Here is a 21,207-nt window from a genome sequence, read left to right as displayed (position 1 = left end):
AAACTACCTACAATAGACAATATGAAAAGAAGAGGTATCTATCATGTTAACCGATGCTCCCTTTGTTTGCAACAAGAAGAAACTGTTGACCACCTTTATTTTGCTTGTAATTATACAAAATGGATATGGAAGGAGATTCTCCAGCGATTTGAACTCAATAGACTGCCGCAACCAAACTTGCACCAAGAACTAGGCGACCTTATGCAATGTTTCTCAAGAAAAGGGCCACTTACACAACTGGCAAAGGTTACTTTCAGATGCGCTATTTGGTGGATGTGGAAGGAGAGATGTAATAGAATCTTTGAATGTCAACACACAAACAATGCTCAGCTCTTGAAAGAGATTATTAGAGACTCAAGATCCTGTATGGAGCATGATCTCAAAATCGAGCACTTCACCCGAAGAGAAAAAGATATTTTTATCAAATTTAATTTTGCTATTAGCTAAAGATCTTGGGAATGATGTCAAATAATGTACCCACAGGTAGTTATAGTCTATAGCATGTGTAGTCATAACTATCGCATTCGCACTCTATGAGTTAATTGGCTTTGTCTATGACTTATATAGATAAAGCTATTTGTAGAATCTTTACACATAATCAATTTACTTTTACTTACCAAAAAAAAAAAAGAAATTTTCTGCACCATAGATTTTTAATTATAGCAGATTGGACGTAAAAGATCAGAAGTTTATATTGAGAATTTTTTGATGAAACCAAAGGAAAATCCACTATTAGGAAGTGTCAAAGCTATCATAAAAATTTCGTAGAGATTTGGATAGAAACAACGTAGTATCAAGATCAAACAATCAGTGCTATGCGGCTGAAATTTTACGGTGCAGATTTTCAAGTATAGCAGATTAGATGTAAAATATCAATGGTATATATTGAGAATTTTTTGACAAAACCAAAGGGAAATCTGCTGTTAGGAAGTGTCAAAGATGTCATAAAATTTCGTGGAGATTTGGATAGAAAAAACATAGTAGCAAGATCAAACAGATAGTGCTATACGGTTGGAATTCTGCAATGTATCTTTCGTCGTAGAGATGAAAACTTTATGACGAAAAGTTTATGCAGCAATATAGGAATAATTTTTTTGGGATTTTCAAATAAAGATAACTAAATTGCAGTAGCAGTAAGGTAGAAAACCAGAACCTGTTGCTATTCACGGGGAGATCAAAGGATGATCCGCGGTGGTGGAGATGATGGCGGAATTCGGCGACGATCTTTTAAGCAATTGTGAGAATTGCTTTGAGTGGTTGTGGAGGGTTGATGGATGGCTGTGGGAGGGCAGCGAGACGCCAAGAACGCTGCTCTGATACCAGGAGATAGAACCCTTGCAGATTCTAAACTTGGGGTTGATCTCTTTAGGGGATCGACCTCCTTGGAACTCTATAGGGGTTCCTCCCTCCAAGTTGCTGCTCAAAGGCTGCAGAAAAGATTCATCTATTGCTTATCAAAAGAGAAGGAATACATTACTATTTATAGGGCTTCTAAACCCTAACTCATAATATGACTCCTACTTAAGACTCTTACTTCTAACCAACTCTTAGTAGGACTCATAGTCAAGACTCCTATTCCCTTACAACTACTAATTCTTCTCTAAGAAAACACCTCCTACTTGAATGCCCAACTCAACTAGGACTCTCCAAGCTAGAGTCCTAACAGAATGTCCCTCTCAATTAAGACTCTCCTAGCTTGAGTCCTAACAGTTTTACATGAATGTCCCTCTCAATTAGGACTCTCCAAGCTAGAGTCCTAACAGGGTCACCCATCCTAGTACTACTCTGGCCCAAGCACGCTTAACTTCGGAGTTCTGATGGGATCCGATGATTTAGTGCTGGCATTATCGCACCCGTTTCGCGTGCTTCGTCCCTCGCCTATGTGCACGTCGCGGCCGGCGCATCAACGTCCGGAGCCTCTTGCCTGTCACGAAACCGTCGGCGCTTTCTCGAACGTTCACGAAATCCCTATTTCAAGCTCTCTCCGAGCCCTAGCCCAACGACTGTTTATCGGTCACGGCAAGTGCGCGTCGAAACCATCGGCACTTTCTAGAATGATCTCGGAATCGCTATTGCGACCCCAATCAGGAAAGCTCTCTCCGAGCCCCACGATACTGACAGCGTAGCGGTCACGGCAAATTCCGAGCCCCAAAACAATCATTAGGGAGGTCTACGGGAGATGTTTCGTATCTCGGGACGCAAAAAGGAGTGCAACACGAGGACTTCCCAGGGGGTCACCCATCCTAGTACTACTCTCTCTAAATCACGCTTAACTTCGGAGTTCTGATGGGATCCGGTGCTTTAGTGCTGCCATTATCGCACCCTTTTCTCGTGCTTCGTCCCTCGCCGATGTGCACGTCGCGGCCGGTGCATCAACGTCCGGAGCCTCTTGCCCGTCACGAAACCGTTGGCGCTTTCTCGAACGTTCACGAAATCCCTATTGCAAGCTCTCTCCAAGGCCTAGCACAACGATTGCGTATCGGTCACGACAAGCGCGCGTCGAAACCATCTGCACTTTCTAGAACGATCTCCGAATCGCTATTGCGACCCCAATCCGGAAAGCTCTCTCCGAGCCCCACGATACTGACTGCGTAGCGGTCACGGCAAATTCCGAGCCCCAAAACAATCGTCTCGGAGGTCTACGGGAGGTGTTTCGTATCTCGGGACGCAAAAAGGAGTGCAACACGAGGACTTCCTAGGGGTTCACCCATCCTAGTACTACTCTCTCTAAATCACGCTTAACTTCGGAGTTCTGATGGGATCCGGTGCTTTAGTGCTGGCATTATCGTACCATTTTCGCGTGCTTCGTCCCTCGCCGATGTGCACGTCGCGGCCGGCGCATCAACGTCCGGAGCCTCTTGCCCGTCACGAAACCGTCGGCGCTTTCTCAAACGTTCACTAAATCCCTATTGCAAGCTCTCTCCGAGGCCTAGCCCAAGGACTGCGTATCGGTCACGGCAAACGCGCCTCGAAACCATCGGCAATTTCTAGAACGATCTCGGAATCACTATTGCGACCCCAATCCGGAAAGCTCTCTCCGAGCCCCACGATACTGATTGCGTAACGGTCACGGCAAATTCTGAGCCCCAAAACAAACGTCTCGGAGGTCTACGGGAGATGTTTCGTATCTCGGGACGCAAAAAGGAGTGCAACACGAGGACTTCCTAGGAGGTCACCCATCCAAGTACTACTCTCTCTAAATCACGCTTAACTTCGGAGTTCTGATGGGATCCGGTGCTTTAGTGCTGGCATTATCGCACCCTTTTCGCGTGCTTCGTCCCTCGCCGATGTGCACGTCGCGGCCGGCGCATCAACGTCCGGAGACTCTTGCCCGTCACGAAACCGTCAGCGCTTTCTCGAACGTTCACGAAATCCCTATTGCAAGCTCTCTCCGAGGCCTAGCCCAAGGACTGCGTATCGGTCACGGCAAGCGCGCCTCGAAACCATCGGCAATTTCTAGAACGATCTCGGAATCACTATTGCGACCCCAATCCGGAAAGCTCTCTCCGAGCCCCACGATAATGATTGCGTAGCAGTCACGGCAAATTCCGAGCCCCAAAACAAACGTCTCGGAGGTCTACGGGAGATGTTTCGTATCTCGGGACGCAAAAAGGAGTGCAACACGAGGACTTCCCAGGGGGTCACCCATCCTAGTACTACTCTCTCTAAATCACGCTTAACTTCGGAGTTCTGAAGGGATCCGGTGCTTTAGTGCTGGCATTATCGCACCCTTTTCGCGTGCTTCGTCCCCTCGCCGATGTGCACGTCGCGGCCGGCGCATCAACGTCCGGAGACTCTTGCCCGTCACGAAACCGTCGGCGCTTTCTCAAACGTTCATGAAATCCCTATTGCAAGCTCTCTCCGAGGCCTAGCCCAAGGACTGCGTATCGGTCACGGCAAGCGCGCCTCGAAACCATCGGCAATTTCTAGAACGATCTCGGAATCGCTATTGCGACCCCAATCCGGAAAGCTCTCTCCGAGCCCCACGATACTGATTGCGTAGCAGTCACGGCAAATTCCGAGCCCCAAAACAAACGTCTCGGAGGTCTACGGGAGATGTTTCGTATCTCGGGACGCAAAAAGGAGTGCAACACGAGGACTTCCCAGGGGGTCACCCATCCTAGTACTACTCTCTCTAAATCACGCTTAACTTCGGAGTTCTGAAGGGATCCGGTGCTTTAGTGCTGGCATTATCGCACCCTTTTCGCGTGCTTCGTCCCCTCGCCGATGTGCACGTCGCGGCCGGCGCATCAACGTCCGGAGACTCTTGCCCGTCACGAAACCGTCGGCGCTTTCTCGAACGTTCACGAAATCCCTATTGCAAGCTCTCTCCGAGCCCTAGCCCAACGACTGCGTATCGGTCACGGCAAGGGCGCGTTGAAACCAACGGCACTTTCTAGAACGATCTCGGAATCGCTATTGCGACCCCAATCCGGAAAGCTCTCTCCGAGCCCCACGATACTAACTGCGTAGCGGTCACGGCAAATTCCGAGCCCCAAAACAATCGTCTCGGAGGTCTACGGGAGATGTTTCGTATCTCGGGACGCAAAAAGGAGTGCAACACGAGGACTTCCCAGGGGGTCACCCATCCTAGTACAACTCTCTCTAAATCACGCTTAACTTCGGAGTTCTGATGGGATTCGGTGATTAGTGTTGGCATTATCGCACCCTTTTCGCGTGCTTCGTCCCTCGCGGATGAGCACGTCGCGGCCGGCGCATTGTTAGAACCCTTGCAGATTCTAAACTTGGGGTTGATCTCTTTAGGGGATCGGCCTCCTTGGAACTCTATAGGGGTTCCTCCCTCCAAGTGCTGCTCAAAGGCTGCAGAAAAGTTTCATCTATTGCTTATCAAAAGAGAAGGAATACATGGTTATTTATAGGGCTTCTAAACCCTAACTCCTAATAGGACTCCTACTTAGGACTCTTACTTCTAACCAACTCCTAATATGACTCATACTCAAGACTCCTATTCCCTTACAACTCCTAATTCTTCTCTAAGAAAAAATCTCCTAACAGAATGTCCTTCTCAATTAGGACTCTCCTAGTTAGAGTCCTAACAGAGTGTCCCTCTCAATTAGGACTCTCCTAGCTAGAGTCCTAACGGAATATCCCTCTCAATTAGGACTCTCCTAGCTAGAGTCCTAACAGACCCGCCCTCTTCAAATCAGCCTTGTCCTCAAGGCTGAGATTCCATGAACTCAGGGAACCGGGTCTTCAGCTCCTCATATGGTTCCCATGTGGCGTCTTCAAGTGGTAGATTATTCCAATGCACTAGTACTTCAGTAGAGGGATGTCGGCGACGCATCACGATCCTGCGATCGAGGATGGCCTGTGGTTGGGCTTGAATAACTCCATCCTCAGTTGTGTTGGGCAGTTGGATCTGGGGTGACTCGTGTTCTCCCAACTTGGGCTTTAGGCATGATACGTGGAAGACAGGGTGAATTTTGGCATCTTCAGGTAATTTAAGTCTGTATGCCACGGCTCCAATACGCTCTGTGATCTGATAGGGCCCATAAAAACGTGGGGATAGCTTCATGGAGGCTCGAGTGTTGATAGAGAGTTGCTTGTACGGTTGTAGGCGAAGATAAACCCAATCTCCCACTGAAAATTCTCTTTCACTTCGTCGTGTGTCGGCTTGCTGCTTCATTCTGGCTTGAGCGGTAGAGAGATTATCTTTTAACAGTTGTAAGAGTTTGTCCCTATCAATCAATTCTTGGTCAACCTGATCTACCTTGGCCGAGCCAATTACATACTTTGGAATCACAAGTGCTGGTCGACCTTACAATGCTTCATAAGGGGCACATTTTGTAGATGAATGATATGTAGTATTATACCACCATTCGGCCCAAGGAAGCCATTTCGCCCATTCTTTTGGTCGGTCGCTAGCGAAACACCGGAGGTACGTCTCTAAGCACCTATTTACCACCTCTGTTTGGCCGTCAGTTTGTGGATGATATGCTGTGCTCATCTTGAGTTTGGTGCCTTGTAACTGAAATAACTTGGTCCAAAATTTACTAGTGAAGATCCTGTCACGATCACTTACGATGGACCTTGGCATCCCATGCAGTTTAACAATATTTTCTATGAAAATCTGAGCAATACTAGCAGCAGTGTAGGGATTTCTCACAGCACAAAAATGAGCATATTTCGTAAGTCGATCAACCACCACGAGAATCGTGCTTTTACCTTTGGAAGATGGCAGCCCTTCAATGAAGTCCATGGAGATGTCAGTCCACACTGAGTCTGGTATGGGTAGTGGTTGTAGCTTCCCTGGATTTGCCACAGTTTCACCCTTGTGCTGTTGACATACATCACATTGTGCCACATATTCAGCAATAATTTTTTTCATCCCTCTCCAATAAAAATTTTGCTTCACTCTTTTGTAGGTTCTTAGGAATCCAGAGTGCCCTGCTGAAGGTATAGAGTGCATTTCATGCAAGATGATTGCGATGCAAGGGGAGTCAGGTATAAGCACAATGCGACCTTTGTAGCGTAAATTCCTCGAATCCCAAGTGTAGTGGGCTATTGCACTTGGATCCTCCTCCAATTTTTTTATGATCTTACTGATCTCTGGATCCTTCTTCCATTCTTCCCTAATGTCCTCGAGTAGACCGGTGGTAGGAAGGGAGATGGCTGAAACCTTAGCTTGTTCAGGTAGCCGTGAGAGTGCATCTGCAACAACGTTTTCTTTCCCCTTTTTGTAAATAATTTCATAATCAAATCCAAGAAGTTTGGTTACCCATTTTTGCTGCTCAGGGGATGATATCTTTTGCTCCAAAAAGTACTTGAGGCTTTTATGATCAGTTTTAATTTGAAATCGCCGGCCGATCAGGTAGGGTCTCCACCTCGTTACTGCGTGTACAATGGCAAGCATCTCCTTATCATATACTGACATATTTTGATGGGAGGGAGATAATGCCTTGCTAGTGTATGCGAGTGGTCGACCATTTTGCATGAGAACAGCTCCAATTCCGACTCCAGATGCGTCGGCCTCAATGATGAAGGGTATATTGAAATCTGGTAGCGCAAGCACCGGCGTCGTTGTCATGGCTGCTTTAAGTTTGTCGAAGGCAGCAGAGGCTTTGTCCGACCATTGGAAAGCATCTTTTTTCAGTAAAGAAGTGAGTGGTGCACTGATCTTCCCATAGTCCTTAACAAATTTTCGGTAGTAACCCGTTAGTCCAAGGAACCCCCGCAGTAATTTCACGTTTGTAGGTTTCGGCCAGCCTTGCATTGCCTCAATTTTTGTTGGGTCTACCGCCACTCCTTCTTCTGATATTATATGCCCAAGGTACTCTACTTTTTGCTGGAGAAAGCTGCACTTTGGTTGCTTAACAAAAAGAGTATTCTCCCGAAGGATCGTCAAAACAATCCGTAAATGCTGAAAGTGAGTCTCGAGAGAAGGGCTGTAAACGAGAATATCATCGAAAAATACCAGCACAAATTTACGAAGAAAGCTCCGAAATATATCATTCATGAGACTTTGAAAGGTTGAAGGAGCATTAGTGAGTCCAAAAGGCATTACCAAGAATTCATAATGGCCATCATGTGTGCGAAATGCAGTTTTTGGAATGTCATCGTTACATACCCGAATTTGGTGGTAACCGGATCGGAGGTCCAACTTCGTGAAGACTCGAGCTCCTTTCAATTCATCAAGAAGTTCATCCACCACTGGTATTGGGTATTTGTCCTTGACGGTGATGCCATTTAAAGCTCGGTAGTCGATGCACATCCGCCAAGTTCCGTCCTTCTTGCGTACAAGTAGCACCGGTGAGGAATAGGGGCTGCAACTTGGCCGAATCACCCCTGTTTCAAGCATCTCCTTTACGATCTTTTCAATTTCATCTTTCTGGAGGTGAGGATATCGGTACGGTCGAGTGTTCGCTGGTGGCTTGCCCGGAAGGATTGGAATTCGATGGTCATGTTGCCGAGAAGGAGGAAGACCGCGCGGTTCAGCAAATATGTCGGCAAATTCAGTAAGCAATTGGGCAAGATTTTGATCTTCAATTTCTATTTTCTTCCCCTCTGGTTGCTGCTGGAGGTGCATCAAAAAGCCACCATTTACCTTGTGTAAAACTTTCTCCATTCGTTGGGTCGAAACAGTGGTAACGTTGCTTCCGCGCTTCCCGCGTAGGATGATCTGTTTGCCCTTACAGTAGAATTTCATAATTAATTTAGAAAAGTTCCAAGAGACATCACCTAGTGTAGTCAGCCATTCTATACCAAGCACTGCCTCATAGTCATCGATTGGTAGGAGGAAGAAATCGGTGATAATTTCTTGGTCTTGTAGTAATAGTTTCACCTGCGGGCATCTTTGGTCGCACTTTAGGATTCTGCCGTCGGCAACCTTTACATCGAACTTGCTGCAACCTTCAATATGCAGTGCCATCCGAGCAGCAACCTTACTATTCAGGAAGTTATTAGTGCTACCCGTGTCGATGAGAACAGTGATCGGCTGTTGTTTGAGAAGGCCTCCAACTTTCATCGTTTGCGGATTTGAGTAGCCGGCTAGTGCATGTACCATAATGTCGGTCGGCTGTGACTCTTCTTCCATATCTTCTTCTTCATGTTCAAGGCTCTCTTCTAAATGTTCAAAGACCTCTTCTTCTACTGGTTCAATCATAAGAAGTCTACCTTTTTTACAGCGATGCTCGCGGCTCCACGGCTCGTCGCAATGCCAACATAACCCCTTCGCAGATCGCTCCCGAAGTTCTTCTCTTGTTAACCTTTTCGGTGCAGGGACTCGGTTGATAGTAGGGGGAGCTGAGGGCTTTAGTATTGTAGGTCGTGGAGTGATCCTAGTCCTCCGGGCTTCATGGTTCAATCGCTCTTCTTGAAGTCGTGCGAAAGAGATGGCTGCCATAAGCGTGTATGGTTGTCGTGCCTTAACTTCTCCCCGGATCTCCGGCTTTAAACCCTCAATAAAAGTACCCAATAACTGTTTTTCAGACCAATCACGAGTTTGATTAGATAACCTTTCAAACCTGGTTTGGTACTCCTGAATGGTGGAGGTTTGTCGGATCTTTGCTAGTTGTCCGTCAATGTTCTCGTAATAAGTTGGTCCGAAGCGGATCAGTAGTCCTTCTTTGAATTGTCGCCATGAAAGGGCTCCATAAGTGTGTTCAAACCAGTCAAACCATTGTATGGCATCCCCTTCAAGATGTATAGCTGCAATTTCCACCATGGATGCATCTGCAGTTTTATGGTACCGAAAATATCGCTCCGCGCGCGAGATCCAACCAATTGGGTCTCCTTCTTCCCATCTAGGGAAGTCCACTCTCATGCGCGAATAGTTGGGGTCGGTCATAGAACCTCCCCTCTCTTGAAAGTCATCTCTTTGGGCATGATTTGATTGATTAGAGCTCTCTCCTTGATGTGATTTCTTCGGGCTTGGTGGTCGGCCCAAACTGAATTCGGTAAGGAGAGTCCGAATCTTATCCTTCATTCGTGCCTCAAAGGCTTCAAATTTAGCATTGATTGCGTCCTCAGATGCCATAGTATATGACTCCAAATCTGTGATGTTAAGATTTCTCTTTTGTTGACGGGTTAAAGGCATGTATAGGTTTGATAGAAATCAGTGAAAGTTTGCTGCAGAATTGTGTTGTCTTGTAAGAGCAGAATTAACGTCGAAGAAACAGCGGTTTCTCGATGAAATCTCCACAAAAAATTTGAGAGATTTGAGGAGGGAATTGACAGCAATATCTCAGTTTATATGACAGCAAGGATGTCCAATTTAATCAAGAAAATTTCGGCAGTAACAGCAAGAAAATTGGTGTAAGTTGCGATAGCAGAATTCTCGTCGAAAAATTTCAGCAACTTACGATGAAATTTGCAGCAATATAGGAACGAATTTTTTTTTTTTTTTTTTTTTGGATTTTCGAATATGGATAACTAAATTGCAGCAGCAGTAAGGTAGGAAACCAGAACCTGTTGCAATTCACAGGGAGATCAAAGGATGATCTGCGGTGGTGGAGATGATGGTGGAATTTGGCAATGATCTCTTAAGCAATTATGGGAATTGCTTTGGGCGGTTGTCGAGGGTTGATGGATGGCAGTGGAAGGGCAGCGAGATGCCAAGAACGCTGCTCTGATACCAGTTGTTAGAACCCTTGCAGATTCTAAACTTGGGGTTGATCTCTTTAGGGGATCGGCCTCCTTGGAACTCTATAGGGGTTCCTCCCTCCAAGTGCTGCTCAAAGGCTGCAGAAAAGTTTCATCTATTGCTTATCAAAAGAGAAGGAATACATGGTTATTTATAGGGCTTCTTGTTAGAACCCTTGCAGATTCTAAACTTGGGGTTGATCTCTTTAGGGGATCGGCCTCCTTGGAACTCTATAGGGGTTCCTCCCTCCAAGTTGCTGCTCAAAGGCTGCAGAAAAGATTCATCTATTGCTTATGAAAAGAGAAGGAATACATGGCTATTTATAGGGCTTCTAAACCCTAACACCTAATAGGACTCCTACTTAAGACTCTTACTTCTAACCAACTCCTAATAGGACTCCTACTCAAGACTCCTATTCCCTTACAACTCCTAATTCTTCTCTAAGAAAAAACCTCCTACATGAATGCCCCTCACAATTAGGACTCTCCTAGCTAGAGTCCTAACAGAATGTCCCTCTCAATTAGGACTCTCCTAGCTAGAGTCCTAACATTTTTACATGAATGTCCCTCTCAATTAGGACTCTCCTAGCTAGAGTCCTAACATTTTTACATGAATGTCCCTCTCAATTAGGACTCTCCAAGCTAGAGTCCTAACAGACCCGCCCTCTTCAAATCAGCCTTGTCCTCGAGGCTGATGATTCATGAATTCTGGGAATTTGATCTTCAAGTCGTCATAGTTCTCCCAAGTGGCATCTTCTTTTGGTAGGTTCGCCCACTGTATTAGCACTTCATTAGTGGGTCGTCGTCGTCGAGTCACGATCCGTCGATTAATAATGGCACTTGGCTGGGTCTGGAGTTCTCTTTGGGTAGTCATATTTGGTGGGTGGCTTTGGGCTGTCTCCAAGCACCTGTTTAAAACTTCCGGTTGGCTGTTGGTTTGTGGGTGATATGTCGTACTCCTTTTCAATTTAGTACCCTGCATATAGAATAACTTTGTCCAAAATCTTCTATTGAAGATGCAAGTAGAATTTGTCACAAGCACAATGCGTCCCTTATAGTGTAATTCTTTTGAGTCCCAATTATAATGAGCCATGGGGCTTGGTGCTTCCTCCAATTTTTTTATAATCTTACTAGTATCTGAATCTTCTTGCCATTCCATCTTAATATCCTCAAGGAAGTCGCTGGTCGGAAGTGAAACGGTCGAAACTTCAACTTGCTCGGGTAGCTGCGAAAGCGCATCTGCAAGAACATTCTCTTTTCCCTTTTTGTAAGTTATTTCAAAATCAAATCCAAGAAGTTTTGTTACCCATTTTTGCTGCTCGGGGGAAGATATCTTCTGTTCCAAGAGATATTTTAGGCTTTTATGGTCGGTCTTGATTTGCAAGTATCGCCTGATCAAGTATAATCTCCACCTCGTTGCTGCGCGCACAATGGCGAGCATCTCCTTATCATATGTTGACATATTTTGATCGGAGGGAGATAATGTCTTGCTAGTGTATGCGAGTGGTCGACCATCTTGCATGAGAATGGCTCCAATTCTGACTCCAGATGTGTCGGCCTCAATAATGAAGGGTCGGTTGAAATCTGGTAGTGTTAGCACCGGCGTCGTCGTCATGGCTGCCTTAAGTTTGTCGAAGGCAGCGGAGGCTCTGTCCAACCATTGGAAGACATTTTTTTCTAGTAAGGAAGTAAGTGGTGCACTGATCTTTCCATAGTTTTTCACGAACTTGCGGTAGTAGCCTGTTAAACCCAGAAAGCCATGTAGCAATTTTATGTTTCTCGAGGTCGGCCAGTTTTGCATTGCTCCAATTTTGAAGGGGTCCACTGCCACACCTTCCTCTGATATGATATGCCCAAGATATTCCACCTTTTGTTGAAGAAAGCAAAAATTTGTGGTTGTTGTGTGTTCAAAAGGTGGTTTTCCGTATGTCTTCTTTGCATGCTCGTATTTGATGATACCCGGATCAAAGGTCCAGCTTTTTAAAGATTTGTGCTCCCTTTCATCTAGCAATTCATCAACTATTGGAATAAAGCATTTGTCCTTGATGATTATGCCATTGAGAGCTCGGTAATCAACACATATTCGCCTTGTTCCGTCCTTCTTGCATACAAGTAGCACCGGCGAAGAGTAGAGGTTGGAACTTGGCCGAATAACTCCTGTTTCGAGCATCTCTTTTATAATCCTTTCTATTTCATCCTTCTGGAGATGTGGATACTGATATGGCTGAGCATTTGCTGAAGATTTGCCTGGAAGAATCATTATACAATGATCATGCTCATGCCGACAGGTAAGAGGTAGGTTGCGCGGTTCGTCAAATATATTTGAAAATTCAGCAAGCAAAGGAAGTAGATTTGGATCTTCAAATTCTGTTAGCTCTCCCTTAGTTTGCTGCTCAAGTTGTACCAAAAAGCCGCTGCATGCTTTATGCAAAACATTCTCCATTTGTTGTGTGCAAATCGTTGTTATGTCGCCCCCACGTTTCCCGTGCAATGTCACATGTTTCTCCTTACTGTAAAATTTCATAATTAGTTTCATAAAATTCCAGGAAATATCACCTAATGTCGTCAACCATTTAATTCTGAGCATGGCCTCATGATTGTTAAGAGGGAGAAGGAAGAAATCTGCAATTATCTCTTGGTCCTGCAGCAATAGTTTCTCCTGCAAGCGCCTATGATCACAATTCAAAATCCGTCCGTCGGCGACCTTAACATCAAACTTGCAGCGATTCTCGATAGGTAATGATATCCGAACAGCAAGCTTACTATTTAGGAAGTTAGTAGTACTGCCCGTGTCGATGAGAACAGTGATTGGTTGTTGTTTGAGAAGGCCTCCAATTTTCATCGTTTGCGGGTTTGAGTAGCTAGCTAGTGTATGTACCGTAACTTCGGTCGATTGTGGCTCTTCTTCTGCATCTTCTTCTTCATATTCAAAGCTCTCTTTTGGATGTTCAATGACCTCTTCTTCTATCGGTTCAATCATAAGAAGTCCTCCTTTACTGCAGCGATGCTCACGGCTCCACGGCTCGTCACAATGCCAACATAACCCCTTCGCATATCGCTCCCGAAGCTCTTCTCCTGTTAACCTCTTTGGTGCAGGGACTTGGTCGACAGTAGGGGGGGCTGAGGGCTTCAATATTACTGGTTGAGGAGTGACCCTAGTCCTCCGAGCTTCATGGTTCAATTGCTCCTCTTGATGTCGTGCGAAAGAGATGGCTGCCATAAGCGTATACGGTTGTCGCGCTTTAACTTCTCCTCGGATCTCCGGCTTCAAGCCCTCAATGAAGGTCCTCAATAGCTATTTTTGAGACCAATCATGATTTTGATTAGATAACCTTTCAAACCTGGTTTGGTACTCCTGAATGGTGGAGGTTTGTCGGATCTTTGCTAGTTGTTTGTCAATATTCTCGTAATCGGTTGGTCTGAAGCGAATCAGCAGTTCTTCTTTGAATTGTCGCCATGAAAGGACTCCATAAGTATGTTCAAACCAGTCAAACCATTGAATAGCATCCCCTTCAAGATGTATAGCTGCAATTTTCACCATAGATACATCCGCGGTTTTGTGGTACCGAAAATATCGCTCCGCATACGAAATCCAACCAATCGGGTTTCCTTCTTCCCATCTAGGGAAGTCCACTCTCATGCATGGATAGTTGGGGTTGGTCATAGAGCTTCCCCTCTCTTGGAAGTCATCTCTTCGGGCTTGGTGTGATTGGGCAAAGCTCTCTCCTTGATATGATTTCTTCGGGCTTAGTGGTCGGCCCAATCTGAGTTCGGTAAAGAGCGTCCGAATCTTATCCTCCATTCGCGCCTCCAAGGCTTCGAATTTAGCATTGATTGCCTCCTTAGATGCCATAGTATATGGCCCCAAATCAATGATGTTAAGATCTCTCTTTTACTGTTGGGTTAAAGGCATGTATAGGTTGAGAGAAGTGATGGTCGAAAGTGTTGGTGGATTGGTGGATGTAGGCTACGGTTTAGGCTTGTTTTGTGGCTGTTTTGGGTGCAGTTTGAGGGTGTGGTTTGGTAGAGTTTTAGGGCTCTGGATGAAAGTTTTGGATCTGTGGTAGATGGTAGCAAAGGTTTGACAGAAATCCGTGGAAGTTGCAGCAAGTATGTGCTGTCTTGTAAGAGTAGAATTGTCGTCGAAGAAACAACGGTTTCTCGACGTAATTTCCACCAAAAACTTAAGAGAATTGAGGAGGGAATTGATAGCAAAATCACAGTTTATATGACAGCAAGGATATCTAATTTAATCAAGAAAATTTCGGCAGTATAACAGCAAAGAAATTGGTGCAAGTTGGAATTGCAGAATTATCGTCGAAAAATTTCAGCGGGTTACGATGAAAATTTGCAGCAACATAAAATCGTTTTTAGAGATGAATTTCTTAATAGATCAATCTTAGATGGAAGCCAAGATGATATATGAAGTCTATAAGAAATTTCATTCAAAAAAGATTGCAAATAGATGGGTTAAGGCAACGATATGTAGTTGAAATTTTCTGCAGCATAGATTTTCAAGTGTAGCAGATTGGACATAAAAGATCAGTAGTTTATATTGAGAATTTTTCGATGAAACCAAAGGGAAATCTACTGTTAGGAAGTGTCAAAGATGTCATAAAAATTTCGTAGAAAATTGGATAGAAAAAGCACAGTAGCAAGATCAAACAGATGGTGCTATGCAGCTTGAATTCTGCAATTCAAGTGCAGCAGATTGGACATAAAAGATCAGTAGTTTATATTGAGAATTTTTTGATGAAACCAAAGGGAAATCCACTGTTAAGAAGTGTCAAAGATGTCATAAAAATTTCATAGAAATTTGGATAGAAAAAGCACAGTAGCAAGATCAAACAGATGGTGATATGCGGCTGGAATTCTGCAATATATCTTTCGTCGTAGAGATGAAAACTTTGTGACGAAAAGTTTATGCAGCAATATAGGAACGATTTTTTTTTTTTTTTTGGATTTTCGAATAAGGATAACTAAATTGCAGCAGCAGTAAGGTAGGAAACCAGAACCTGTTGCAATTCACGGGGAGATCAAAGGATGATCCGTGGTGGTAGAGATGATGGCGGAATTCGGTGACGATCTTTTAAGCAATTGTGGGAATTGCTTTGGATGGTTGTGGAGGGTTGATGGATGGCTGTGAAAGGGCAGCGAGACGCCAAGAACGCTGCTCTGATACCAGGTGTTAGAACCCTTGCAGATTCTAAACTTGGGGTTGATCTCTTTAGGGGATCGGCCTCCTTGGAACTCTATAGGGGTTCCTCCCTCCAAGTTGCTGCTCAAAGGCTGCAGAAAAGATTCATCTATTGCTTATGAAAAGAGAAGGAATACATGGCTATTTATAGGGCTTCTAAACCCTAACTCCTAATAGGACTCCTACTTAGGACTCTTACTTCTAACCAACTCCTAATATGACTCATACTCAAGACTCCTATTCCCTTACAACTCCTAATTCTTCTCTAAGAAAAAATCTCCTAACAGAATGTCCCTCTCAATTGGGACTCTCCTAGTTAGAGTCCTAACAGAGTGTCCCTCTCAATTAGGACTCTCCTAGCTAGAGTCCTAACGGAATATCCCTCTCAATTAGGACTCTCCTAGCTAGAGTCCTAACACGCATCAACGTCCGGAACCTCTTGCCCGTCACGAAACCGTCGGCGCTTTCTCGAACTTTCACGAAATCCCTATTGCAAGCTCTCTCCGAGGCCTAGCCCAAGGACTGCGTATCGGTCACGGCAAGCGCGCCTCGAAACCATCGGCAATTTCTAGAACGATCTCGGAATCGCTATTGCGACCCCAATCCGGAAAGCTCTCTCCGAGCCCCACGATACTGACTGCGTAGCAGTCACGGCAAATTCCGAGCCCCAAAACAAACGTCTCGGAGGTCTACGGGAGATGTTTCGTATCTCGGGACGCAAAAAGGAGTGCAACACGTGGAATTCCCAAGGGGTCACCCATCCAAGTACTACTCTCTCTAAATCACTCTTAACTTCAGAGTTCTGATGGGATCCGGTGCTTTAGTGCTGGCATTATCGCACCCTGTTCGTGTGCTTCGTCCCTCGCCGATGTGCACGTCACGGCCGGCGCATCAACGTCCGGAGCCTCTTGCCCATCACGAAACCTTCGGCGCTTTCTCGAACGTTCACGAAATCCCTATTGCAAGCTCTCTCCGAGCCCTAGCCCAACGACTGCGTATCGGTCACGGCAAGGGCGCGTCGAAACCATCGGCAGTTTCTAGAACGATCTCGGAATCGCTAGGTATCTTTCAAAGGAATCAATCTGGGAAATTTCAACAAGAACATACCACTCTTCAGCTTGGAAAGGAATTTTAAAGGCAAGGAATTGGCTAATCAAACACATTTCTTATGCAATCTCTTCTGGAACTAGTACTAATATGTGGTACGATCCTTGGGTGAATGGGAAGAGTATATTTCAATTATATGGCGACAGAATACGAAAAGATCTTGGGGCTCCCAAAGATTGGAAGGTTTCCGAGTTCATTGCTAACGGTACCTGGTGTCTCCCTAATCCTATTTCTCCCGAAATGTTATCACTTTGGCCGACTATCATAGCTATTCCAATCAGGAACAACTCTTCAGATATACTTATTTGGCCTCATGACAATGGCAAATTTAGTGCCACATCCGTATGGAATCAAATTAGACAAAGAAATAACAAGTGGGTCCCAAGCAGTTGGACATGGGATCGACCGGGATCACAAAGACACTCCTTATGTACATGGCAGGCCCTTCTCAATAAACTACCTACAATAGACAATATGAAAAGAAGAGGTATCTATCATGTTAACCGATGCTCCCTTTGTTTGCAACAAGAAGAAACTGTTGACCACCTTTATTTTGCTTGTAATTATACAAAATGGATATGGAAGGAGATTCTCCAGCGATTTGAACTCAATAGACTGCCGCAACCAAACTTGCACCAAGAACTAGGCGACCTTATGCAATGTTTCTCAAGAAAAGGGCCACTTACACAACTGGCAAAGGTTACTTTCAGATGCGCTATTTGGTGGATGTGGAAAGAGAGATGTAATAGAATCTTTGAATGTCAACACACAAACAATGCTCAACTCTTGAAAGAGATTATTAGAGACTCAAGATCCTGTATGGAGCATGATCTCAAAATCGAGCACTTCACCCGAAGAGAAAAAGATATTTTTATCAAATTTAATTTTGCTATTAGCTAAAGATCTTGGGAATGATGTCAAATAATGTACCCACAGGTAGTTATAGTCTACAGCATGTGTAGTCATAACTATCGCATTCGCACTCTATGAGTTAATTGGCTTTGTCTATGACTTGTATAGATAAAGCTATTTGTAGAATCTTTACACATAATCAATTTACTTTTACTTACCAAAAAAAAACTTCAGAGTTCTGATGGGATTCGGTGATTAGTGCTGGCATTATCGCACCCTTTACGCGTGCTTCGTCCCTCGCCGATGAGCACGTCGCGGCCGGCGCATCAACGTCCGGAAACTCTTGCCCGTCACGAAACCGTCGGCGCTTTCTCGAACGTTCACGAAATCCGTATTGCAAGCTCTCTCCGAGCCCTAGCCCAACGACTGCGTATCGGTCACGGCAAGGGCGCGTCGAAACAATCGGCACTTTCTAGAACGATCTCGGAATCGCTATTGCGACCCCAATCCGGAAAGCTCTCTCCGAGCCCCACGATACTGACTACGTAGCAGTCACGGCTAATTCCGAGCCCCAAAACAAACGTCTCGGAGGTCTACGGGAGATGTTTCGTATCTCGGGACGCAAAAAGGAGTGCAACACGAGGAATTCCCAGGGGGTCACCCATCCAAGTACTACTCTCTCTAAATCACGCTTAACTTCAGAGTTCTGATGGGATCCGGTGCTTTAGTGCTGGCATTATCGCACCCTGTTCGCGTGCTTCGTCCCTCGCAGATGTGCACGTCGCGGCCGACGCATCAACGTCTGGAGCCGCTTGCCCGTCACGAAACGGTCGGCGCTTTCTCGAACATTCACGAAATCCCTATTGCAATCTCTCTCCGAGCCCTAGCACAACGACTGTGTATCGGTCACGGCAAGCGCGCGTCGAAACCATCTGCACTTTCTAGAACGATCTTCTAATAGCTATTGCGACCCCAATCCGAAAAGCTCTCTCCGAGCACCACAATACTGACTGCGTAGCTGTCACGGCAAATTCCGAGCCCCAAAACAATCATCTCGGAGGTCTACGGGAGATGTTTCGTATCTCGGGACGCAAAAAGGAGTGCAACACGAGGACTTCCCAGGGGGTCACCCATCCTAGTACTACTCTCTCTAAATCACGCTTAACTTCGGAGTTCTGAAGGGATCCAGTGCTTTAGTGCTGGCATTATCGCACCCTTTTCGCGTGCTTCGTCCCTCGCCGATGTGCACGTCGCGGCCGGCGCATCAACGTCCAGAGACTCTTGCCCTTCATGAAAACGTTGGCGCTATCTCGAACGTTCACGAAATCCCTATTGCAAGCTCTCTCCGAGCCCTAGCCCAACGACTGCGTATCGGTCACGGCAAGCGCGCCTCAAAACCATCGGCAATTTCTAGAACGATCTCGGAATCGCTATTGCGACCCCAATCCGTAAAGCTCTCTCCGAGCCCCACGATACTGACTGCGTAGCAGTCACGGCAAATTCCGAGCCCCAAAACAAACGTCTCGGAGGTCTACGGGAGATGTTTCGTATCTCGGGATGCAAAAAGGACACGATCGTCTCCCAGGGGGTCACCCATCCAAGTACTACTCTCTCTAAATCACGCTTAACTTCGGAGTTCTGATGGGATCCGGTGCTTTAGTGCTGGCATTATCGCACCCTGTTCGCATGCTTCGTCCCTCGCCGATGTGCACGTCGCGACCGGCGCATCAACGTCCGGAGCCTCTTGCCTGTCACGAAACCGTCGGCGCTTTCTCGAACGTTCACGAAATCCTTATTGCAAGCTCTCTACGAACCCTAGCACAACGACTGCGTATCGGTCACGGAAAGCGTGCGTCGAAACCATCTGCACTTTCTAGAACGATCTCGGAATAGCTATTGCGACCCAAATCCGGAAAGCTCTCTCCGAGCCCCACGATACTGACAGCGTAGCGATCACGGCAAATTCCGAGCCCCAAAACAATCATCTCGGAGGTCTACGGGAGATGTTTCGTATCTCGGGACGCAAAAAGGAGTGCAACACGAGGACTTCCCAGGGGGTCACCCATCCTAGTACAACTCTCTCTAAATCACGCTTAACTTCGGAGTTCTGATGGGATCCGGTGCTTTAGTGCTCGCATTATCGCACCCTTTTCGCGTGCTTCGTCCCTCGCCGATGTGCACGTCGCGGCCGGCGCATCAACGTCCGGAGCCTCTTTCCCATCACGAAACCGTCGGTGCTTTCTCAAACGTTCACGAAATCCCTATTGCAAGCTCTCTCCGAGCCCTAGCCCAACGACTGCGTATCGGTCACGGCAAGGGCGCGTCGAAACCATCGGCACTTTCTAGAACGATCTCGGAATCGCTATTGCGACCCCAATCCGGAAAGCTCTCTCCGAGCCCCACGATACTGACAGCGTAGCGGTCACGGCAAATTCCGAGCCCCAAAACAATCATCTCGGAGGTCTACGGGAGATGTTTCGTATCTCGGGACGCAAAAAGGAGTGCAACACGAGGACTTCCCAGGGGGTCACCCATCCTAGTACTACTCTCTCTAAATCACGCTTAACTTCGGAGTTCTGATGGGATCCGGTGCTTTAGTGCTGGCATTATCGTACCCTTTTCGCGTGCTTCGTCCCTCGCCGATGTGCATGTCGCGGCCGGCGCATCAACGTCCGGAGACTCTTGCCCGTCACGAAAACGTCGGCGCTTTCTCGAACGTTCACGAAATCCCTATTGTACGCTCTCTCCGAGCCCTAGCCCAATGACTGCGTATCGATCACGGCAAGGGCGCGTCGAAACCATCGGCACTTTCTAGAACGATCTCGGATTCGCTATTGCGACCCCAATCCGGAAAGCTCTCTCCGAGCCCCACGATACTGACTGCGTAGTGGTCACGGCAAATTCTGAGCCCCAAAACAATCGTCTCGGAGGTCTACGGGAGATGTTTCGTATCTCGAGACGCAAAATGGAGTGCAACACGAGGGCTTCCCAGGGGGTCACCCATCCTAGTACTACTCTCTCTAAATCACGCTTAACTTCGGAGTTCTGATGGGATCCGGTGCTTTAGTGCTGGCATTATCGTACCCTTTTCGCGTGCTTCGTCCCTCGCCGATGTGCACGTCGCGGCCGGCGCATCAACGTCCGGAGACTCTTGCCCGTCACGAAAACGTCGGCGCTTTCTCGAACGTTCACGAAATCCCTATTGCAAGCTCTCTCCGTGCCCTAGCCCAATGACTGCGTATCGATCACGGCAAGGGCGCGTCGAAACCATCGGCACTTTCTAGAACGATCTCGGAATCGCTATTGCGACCCCAATCCGGAAAGCTCTCTCCGAGCCCCACGATACTGACTGCGTAGTGGTCACGGCAAATTCTGAGCCCCAAAACAATCGTCTCGGAGGTCTACGGGAGATGTTTCGTATCTCGAGACGCAAAATGGAGTGCAACACGAGGGCTTCCCAGGGGGTCACCCATCCTAGTACTACTCTCTCTAAATCACGCTTAACTTCGGAGTTCTGATGGGATCCGGTGATTTAGTGCTGGCATTATCGCACCCGTTTCGCGTGCTTTGTCCCTCACCTATGTGCACCTCGCGGCCGGCGCATCAACGTCCGGAGCCTCTTTGCCTGTCACGAAACCGTCGACGCTTTCTCGAACGTTCACGAAATCCCTATTTCAAGCTCTCTCCGAGCCCTAGCCCAACGACTGCGTATCGGTCACGGCAAGCGCGCGTCGAAACCATCGGCACTTTCTAGAACGATCTCGGAATCGCTATTGCGACCCCAATCCGGAAAGCTCTCTCCGAGCCCCACGATACTGACTGCGTAGCGGTCACGACAAATTCTGAGCCCCAAAACAATCGTCTCGGAGGTCTACGGGAGATGTTTCGTATCTCGGGACGCAAAAAGGAGTGCAACAGACAACACTGTAGCGGCGGCACTGTAGCGGCGA

At 46.6% G+C, this 21,207-nt stretch overlaps 5 non-coding genes and 10 pseudogenes across 5 annotated transcripts; all 15 read right to left on the bottom strand.

The window, feature by feature from the left end:
* Positions 1 to 1,735: 1,735 nt before the first annotated feature.
* Positions 1,736 to 1,855, bottom strand: LOC135599287 (5S ribosomal RNA; annotated as a pseudogene).
* A 350-nt stretch (positions 1,856 to 2,205) lies between these two features.
* LOC135600965 (5S ribosomal RNA) lies at positions 2,206 to 2,324 on the bottom strand. The gene has a single exon (XR_010483273.1). It is a non-coding gene; the product is annotated as a 5S ribosomal RNA (ribosomal RNA).
* A 350-nt stretch (positions 2,325 to 2,674) lies between these two features.
* LOC135604415 (5S ribosomal RNA) lies at positions 2,675 to 2,793 on the bottom strand (annotated as a pseudogene).
* Positions 2,794 to 3,143: 350 nt separating this feature from the next.
* On the bottom strand, positions 3,144 to 3,262 carry LOC135601417 (5S ribosomal RNA). Its single transcript, XR_010483712.1, has one exon. It is a non-coding gene; the product is annotated as a 5S ribosomal RNA (ribosomal RNA).
* A 350-nt stretch (positions 3,263 to 3,612) lies between these two features.
* Positions 3,613 to 3,731, bottom strand: LOC135601608 (5S ribosomal RNA). Its single transcript, XR_010483898.1, has one exon. It is a non-coding gene; the product is annotated as a 5S ribosomal RNA (ribosomal RNA).
* Positions 3,732 to 4,082: 351 nt separating this feature from the next.
* On the bottom strand, positions 4,083 to 4,201 carry LOC135601607 (5S ribosomal RNA). The gene has a single exon (XR_010483897.1). It is a non-coding gene; the product is annotated as a 5S ribosomal RNA (ribosomal RNA).
* Positions 4,202 to 4,552: 351 nt separating this feature from the next.
* Positions 4,553 to 4,670, bottom strand: LOC135604364 (5S ribosomal RNA; annotated as a pseudogene).
* Positions 4,671 to 16,022: 11,352 nt separating this feature from the next.
* Positions 16,023 to 16,141, bottom strand: LOC135601808 (5S ribosomal RNA; annotated as a pseudogene).
* A 1,744-nt stretch (positions 16,142 to 17,885) lies between these two features.
* Positions 17,886 to 18,004, bottom strand: LOC135601795 (5S ribosomal RNA; annotated as a pseudogene).
* Positions 18,005 to 18,354: 350 nt separating this feature from the next.
* LOC135602167 (5S ribosomal RNA) lies at positions 18,355 to 18,473 on the bottom strand (annotated as a pseudogene).
* A 338-nt stretch (positions 18,474 to 18,811) lies between these two features.
* LOC135604476 (5S ribosomal RNA) lies at positions 18,812 to 18,936 on the bottom strand (annotated as a pseudogene).
* Positions 18,937 to 19,286: 350 nt separating this feature from the next.
* On the bottom strand, positions 19,287 to 19,405 carry LOC135600996 (5S ribosomal RNA). Its single transcript, XR_010483302.1, has one exon. It is a non-coding gene; the product is annotated as a 5S ribosomal RNA (ribosomal RNA).
* A 350-nt stretch (positions 19,406 to 19,755) lies between these two features.
* LOC135602205 (5S ribosomal RNA) lies at positions 19,756 to 19,874 on the bottom strand (annotated as a pseudogene).
* A 350-nt stretch (positions 19,875 to 20,224) lies between these two features.
* LOC135602350 (5S ribosomal RNA) lies at positions 20,225 to 20,343 on the bottom strand (annotated as a pseudogene).
* A 350-nt stretch (positions 20,344 to 20,693) lies between these two features.
* LOC135601634 (5S ribosomal RNA) lies at positions 20,694 to 20,812 on the bottom strand (annotated as a pseudogene).
* Positions 20,813 to 21,207: the final 395 nt, after the last annotated feature.

The sequence above is a fragment of the Musa acuminata genome, chromosome BXJ2-1, assembly GCF_036884655.1.
Source record: "Musa acuminata AAA Group cultivar baxijiao chromosome BXJ2-1, Cavendish_Baxijiao_AAA, whole genome shotgun sequence".
Lineage (NCBI taxonomy): Eukaryota > Viridiplantae > Streptophyta > Magnoliopsida > Zingiberales > Musaceae > Musa > Musa acuminata.
The sequence above is the reverse complement of the archived record's forward strand: the minus strand, read 5'-3'. Positions and strand labels throughout refer to the sequence as shown.